The 7,632-nt window shown below is 30.0% G+C and overlaps 1 pseudogene; it reads right to left on the bottom strand.

Moving 5' to 3' along the window:
- Window positions 1-479: 479 nt before the first annotated feature.
- LOC131183019 (clavaminate synthase-like protein At3g21360) lies at window positions 480-1,468 on the bottom strand (annotated as a pseudogene).
- Between the last annotated feature and the right edge of the window lie 6,164 nt (window positions 1,469-7,632).

Here is a 7,632-nt window from a genome sequence, read left to right as displayed (position 1 = left end):
TTGACAATTCTGTGCCTAATCAGGCACCTGAAAGGTATGAGTTGTTGAACTCATCTTGCTATTTGTGGATTTTTTAGGCCAAATCATAGTAAAAAGCCAAACATTTGCACGTTTTTGCATTTTAATCTTATGGTTTCGATTTTGAAAATATAAAAAAAAAATCAAAATTGAAAGGTTTGCAAAAATTTTATCCAAATTTGAAATCTAATTTGGGGGAAGCATGGCTCTGATGACGTGGCATGCCATGTGGCATTTTTATTCTAAAATTGAGGGACCTATTGGACACAATATTTTGGCAATTCATACAAAAAAGCCAAACTTTTGCTCGTTTCAGCATTTTAATCCTATTGTTTCAATTTTGGCAAAGAAACTAAAACCCCTTTCTCTCTCACACACACACACAGCACACATAAACTCTCTCTCTCTCTCTCTCTCTCTCTCTCTCTCTCTCTCTCTCTCTCTCTCTCTCTTATTATGGAAGGGATGGCGACACTTTCATCTTTAAGAATTTTCAAGCAGCCAATAGATTATATCACCTGGCAATGGTTTACCATCCCTAAATGTAACTGCCTTCTTAGGATCATTTCTCGAATCTTCCCAACTTGTAGACGCAACCACCATGCTATTGAACCAATCTTGTGATTTCTTGACTTATCATATTTGATAGCAGGGATTGGGCCCATTATCATTTTCATTCTATCTTCTAACCATTCCAATTTTACCCTATTGAAATAAAACATAAGCTAATTGGACTCGCAACACAATTTATACATCCGTCGTATCAAAATATGAGTAGAAACAACTAAGAACAAACCTTTTTTCAGACACCTTCTTGACTTTGGTAAAAAATGGTTACCTTCCATCCATGGCTAATTAAGGATGAAGGATGATCATCGTCTTTGCCCAATACTTGAGTATAAATCAAATAATGCTTCTCTTGTCATTCAGTAAAATCTAGGTACTTTTCTTTCATTCTCTCATAAATGATATGGCTAAAAACTGCAAGAGTTTATCCCCCACTCCCTGGTTCTACTTCATAAAAAGAAGAACAATTTCGATAGGAACTCTGGAACATGAAAAATAACAATAAAAAAGAACAAATTTTTATATTATTAATTATAAAATAAACTCATAATCAACTAACTACTTATTGCCCAAAAGCTTTGATCAATAATTGAACCACACCTGTGCCATCTCATGGTGGAAGGGGATTTTCTAGTCAGGTAGGGGCTCATTGGCTATGAAGACCCGTCTAACCCAAGGGGCAGCCTCACTGACATAAGGCAACTCCTCGGATCCAAACGCCTTGATGACGTCATTGAAGTTTGAAGTCAGTGTTTATGGGAAACCCTCAAAAGAGAATCATACTAGTTCTGTGTAGCAAAGAGTAAAGGTACGATTTCTCGATTTTTATGGTGTCAGTGAGAGTAGAAACAGATGAAAAAGAAGAGTTTGCAGAAAGAATAAAAGGAAAAAAAAAAGGAATTAAAGTATTTTATCATCTCATAATTTTTTTATTGAAGCTCTACAAAATTGTTTGAGTTCAATTGAGAGCCCACCTTCATGATATTAACACCTTTCATAATAAACACACACACACACACACACAGATAGAGAGAGAGAGTTTTTTTTTTTTGTCAAAATTAAAACGATAGCATTAAAACACCAAAGCACGCAAAGGTTTGGCTTTTTTGTATAATTTGCCAAAATGATATGTCAAGTGGGTCCCACGATTTTAGAATAAAAATGCCACATTGTATGCCACATCATCAGAGCCACACTTTCCTCAAATTGGATTTCAAATTTGGATAAAATTTCTGCAACCTTTCAATTTTGGTTATTTTTGCCAAAATTAAAACGATGGATTAAAATGCAAAAATGCATAAAGGTTTGGCTCTTTTATATGATTTGGCCTTTATTTTATGGTGTATGAGAACCAGAATATTTATTGTGTTATGTTCTAGTCTATGCAATTGACTTTAAAATCTCCACCTGTTGAAATTTGAATGTGAGCTTTTTTACACCTAAACCTACAGGGCTTCAGATGAATTTCCTTTCAGTTTGCTAAACGATCTTGTAATATGGTGGCTCACTGTTTAGATAAATAGCTCTAAGCAATAGCTCTAAAATTATCTTTATGGAGGATTTTCCTTTAATGTATTCAAGCTTTTGTTTGTGCTTATGTTTCTTTTCTTTTAGTTTAGTGAAATGCGTTTTTTTTTTTTGCAAATAAAAATAGATAGGCTAAGTAGCACGTGGCATCTCTTTTTTTTTTAATAAATATAAAATAGTAATAATTTTTGCATTTATTTAAATTATTAAAAATTTTAATTCTAATTTTATTAATTTATCTTTAAAAATTTCCCTCCAAATTTAGGAATAACAATTTTATTAAATTTAATGTTTAAAGCTAGTTTTACCACCAATCATGAAAATAAATTAAATATTAAAGAAAAAAAAATTAATTTTTTCTAGCATAAGTTCAATGATCATGCGATAGAATTACTTACTTTTAGTTCAACTTTAAATCCAAAGGAAATGTACGCATCAAAATTGATGACATTTGTCAATTGGTACAAAATTTTATCCCAAAACTTTGTTGAACATGAGATGATACAATTAAGGGTGCAATATGAGCATTTTAATTATGTACCATGGCCCACCGCGCCCACCCCCCCTCTCTATACTTAAACCTACATTTGCCCCTGCTAATCTTAATTGAATCTAAGTGAAATTCCAATGTTTACATTCTCATCACATAATTTTAAATGTTTTCGAATAACTTGTTCATGTTATTAGGGCTGTAAATGAGTTGAACTACTAGAGGATTGACTTAACAAAAGTTTGACTCGATTCAGCTTGTTTAGAAAGAATCAAGCTCAAGCTGCCAATACTTAGCTCATTGAGACACTCGAATCGGCTTGCTCACAAGCTCGTGAGTTGTCTTGTGAGTAGACTTGAGAGTTGACTCATGAATAGGCTTGCGAGCTAAGTCATTTGATGGCTTGTGAACGTACTTGTTTAATAGGTTTATGAGCTAACCCATTAAATAGACTTATCAGTAAGTCGTTAGTTGGCTCATTTACTAGTTCAATTGTATTAATTATACATTTTCTAATGATGTAATGATATTAATTTTATTTATGATTATTTTATAAAATAATATATTAATACAACTATTTTTTAAAAATATTATTAAATCATTATATACTTAAGTTATATAAAATATAATTGTTTATACCTTACATTTAAGTTTATCTAAAACCAAGCTATTTTTCATACGAAAGATAAAGTTCAAATGTGAGATGATAATATTCAATCATAATGTGACACGACATATATTTTGTTTGATGTTTATTGATTGATTATAATATAAAATATAACTAGAAAAGTAATGTCATTTATTATAAATGATAAACATATATATATATATATATATATAGGTAAGTGAGAATTTAAACCTAAGTCTGCTAGATGATTGATATACTTTTAGTTATTGTACTAAGCCAAGCTAGGAATGAACTAATATATTAGGTTTATAAAATAGTAGATAATAATTAAGTTAAATTAAATTTTATATAAAAAATTAATTAGTTCAAATTGTCAAAAAAAGCAATTTATTAGCAATCAGCAATTGAACATGTTTCTGTTGGCATAATATTTAAGCGTAATTTTTCCCCCTCGACTTTTTAATCATTCACTTTTTTAACAATTCCATTTCTTATTGCATTTAAGTAAATAAGGACACTATTAATATATATCATCTTATAATTTATATTTTCTTATATTAAAATAAAATAATAAATTTTGATGATTAATTAAAAGTCAAGCATAAAAGAAAAAAAGCCATGAAAATAAAATTTAAATCATTTTAAATTTCAATTTGATATTCAGTCTTTTTGAAAGCATAAAAGTTACAAAAAAAAAAGAAAATTTTTAATTTCTTTTCGTTAAATTATAACAGTTTATCAAAATTTTTAATAAAAGGAATTTCTGATTTTTTTTTATTTAATTTTCATACAAAACGAACTAAAAATCTTGGAAAAAAAATTGAAAGTAAAGATTAAAAAAAATATTCTGATTTTAGTTATCTTTTATAAAAATATTATAAATAGATAGATATAGATTATAGATTAATTGTATTTTTTCTTTCACTTATTAGTTTCTTATTTTAGTTAATTACTTATGACATTTTATACCTAATCAAAATTAAATATAAGTAAATATAAGTAGGATTAAGAATTTTAAATTTATATAAATGTTAAAATGAATTTAAATAATAAAATATAATTATAATGAATTTGAAGAATAAAGGGTATTTTTTTGCAAAGCCAATGTTTCTCCCGCTCTCCCTTCCCCCTCCTACATTTATATATAGTATCGATATATATTATGAAATATAAGTTTATAGGTTTATGATACTATTGGGAAACAAGTTGGCAGGTTAAGTTCGAGTATACATTATTTTGAAATGAATATCATAATATATATATATTTTCAATTAGGTTGATCAGGCAATGTTATTTTATGTTACTGATTAATTTGGATTACTTATTTAATCATTATACAAAAAGATTTTAAGTCATGTGTGCCTCAGGGTCAAAATGTTATTTTTTTTTTTCAAAAAATAATATATTTTTCGAAAAGAAACAAAAATTAACCACAAACATTGCTAGAATGAAAACAATAAAATTAATTTAATAAACTAATAAATAAACATATGCAAAAACTAACTAAAACCAACCTAAGAGTTGCAAATAAAACACATAAAAATAAATATTAATTTTGAAACATCATTAAATAATCAAATCTCATCACCTTAAAAGCGACGTAGTTTTGATTTATTTAGTAACTTAATAGGGATAAAATGATTATATTTAATTTCTTCTACAAAATTTAATTTAATTATTATCTATTATTTTATGAGCAATTGGACATAAAATTGTAAACATTGATTTTATTAACCATATATAGGATGTAACATGTCAATTATATATAATGGTACAAGAGGCGTGAACGGTAGGTACACATAGCTGTACAAATTAACTAGGAATGGGCATCCTTATCACACCCCCTCAATTCAAATCAATTGAGGGTCAAATTGTTAGTTTGTAACATAGAGTTTGATGGCATTTTCGAGACACTGCTTTGGTGAGTAAGTAATTTGATGTTTCAAAGAAATGAATTGAACCTGTATCTCCTTTTTTGCAACTTTATCATGAACAAAATTGTTTGTACAGAAAAAGGATGGATCATTAAGGCGGTGCATTGACTATAGACAATTGAACAAGGTAACTACAAAGAATAAGTACCCTTTACCCTATATCAATGATTTATTTGATCAGCTAGCTAGATCTGGTTATTTTTCAAAGATAGATTTGAGGTCTGGATATCATCAGTTGAGGATTAAGGAGTTAAATATTCTGAAGACTGCCTTTCAAACCAGATACGGGCATTATGAGTTTCTTGTGATGCTGTTTGGGTTAACAAATGCCCCATGGATCTCATTAATAGGGTGTTCAGACAATATTTAGATCACTTTGTAATCATCTTTGTTGATGATGTATTATTGTATTTCAGATGTAACGCCCTCACCAAAGGTAGTCCGTACATTTTACTGTTCTGACGACTAATGTCTGTTCGGACAGTTAAAATGTCTGGAACTACACCTAGACTATAGTGAGGAGGCATAAATTGAAGAAATAAATGTTAAGAAAATATAAGAAAAATGTAGAGAAAAAAATAAATTAAAGTTTAGAGAATTTATAAATTGATACAAAAATAATAAAAATAACCCAATATGCACTACTAAGGGCATTTTGGTCATTTCACCCCCAAAGGTGAATTTTGACCTAAATGTCAAAATAAAAAAAATAGAGAATAAAATAATTAACATTAATTAAAATTTATGAAATAGATTAGGAAAATGAGAAGAGAAAAGAAAAGAAAAGAAAAGAAAGGAAAAGAAAAGAAAGGAAAAGAAAAGAAAAGAAAAGAAAAGAAAAAGCTTAGGAAAATTCAAAAAAAAATTATAAATAGGCACTAGAGGACAAACTCCCACCCACTTCCATCTTCTTCCTCCATTTCTTCTCTCTCTCTTTCCCTCATTTCCTCCATTATTGTCAAGCTTCCAAGCTTAATTTCCCAAGCTTCTACACACCAAAACCCATAGCCCACTTCACAAAAAATACTCCCCACACCCTAAGGAAGCTATAGACACCCATTGGAAGCAAGAAATTTGAAGTTAGGGAAGCTCAAGTAAGGTTAGTGCACTAATCCCTCTTCTTCTCTTTATTAAACATGAAAAGCATGTTTAGCCAAGTATAAATACCATGGAAATAAAAAGAAAATCTTGAGCAAAGAACCCTTGAATTTTTGGCAGCCATGGAACTTGAGGTTTGTTGCTTTTAAGTTATGAAAAATGGTTCCATGAGAATGTGTGATGAGTTGAAATGGTTGGGAGTTTGATTGTGTAGTGTTTGTGTAAATTTGAAACTTTGAAAATTAGGGTTTGTGTAAATGTTGAGGAATTTGTGTAAAATGTTGAAATTTACCTATTGAGTTGAGATTATTGCTTATAGAAGTGTATTGCATGCAAATTGAAGTAAGGAAGTTGGAGGAATTGAGATATTGGGAGTGTTTAATTTTCTGTAGGTTTGGACTCAATGAATCCTGTGGGTTTATTGACCCATAACTGAAAATGTGTTACTCCAATTGGTATGAGGCCAATTGGAGGTGAAATTAGACTCAACATAGCCCATTTTCCATGAATAAATCATGCCAAATTATGTCCAAAACTTGACCTAAATACTACCTAAATCTAGATTACCCTGCACCAAACCCAGAAAATAACCAAATGAACAGTATGTGTGTTCATTTGGTCATAACTCTCTCTATACTAGTCCAAATGACCTAAAATTTCATTAATGGAAAGCTTAGACATAGGGCTACACTTTTCATGAAGACCACTTGACCCAGTTTTGCCTTTAACCAAATCAAATTGTTAGCAAAAGTTCAGTCACTAAAACTGCCAACCCAGAAAATGACCAAATGAACATTCATGTTCATTTGGTCATAACTCTCTCTATATTAGTCCAAATGACCTAAATTTCATCAATGGAAAGCTTAGACATAGGGCTACACATTTCATGAAGACCACTTGACCCAGTTTTGCCTTTAACCAAATCAAATTGTTAGCACAAGTTTAGTCACTGAAACTGCCAACCCAAAAAATGACCAAATGAACAGTGTTCATTTGGTCATAACTCTCTCTATACTGGTCCAAATGACCTAAAATTTCATCAATGGAAAGCTTAGACATAGGGATACACTTTTCATGAAGACCACTTGACCCTGTTTTTCTTTTAACCAAATCAAATTGTTAGTACAAGTTGAGTCACTAAAAATGCCAACCCATAAATTGTCCAAAATACTGTTCCTTTGGTATGCTTGACCAGTTTTGGCAAAAATGCCATAACTTGGTCTCCAAAGCTGAAAATTGAGTGAAACTAGTGCTAAAAGTTTTATAAGACATAGCACAACAATTTTTATGTTTTGACCAAGCTCTAGAAACCATTGCATCCTAGGGAAAATATTAGCCAAAATTAGGAATTGAAATCTGGAAAATATTAA

The sequence above is a fragment of the Hevea brasiliensis genome, chromosome 1 (assembly GCF_030052815.1).
Source record: "Hevea brasiliensis isolate MT/VB/25A 57/8 chromosome 1, ASM3005281v1, whole genome shotgun sequence".
NCBI classification, from domain to species: Eukaryota; Viridiplantae; Streptophyta; class Magnoliopsida; order Malpighiales; family Euphorbiaceae; genus Hevea; species Hevea brasiliensis.
This window is presented reverse-complemented; position numbering and strand designations above follow the sequence as displayed.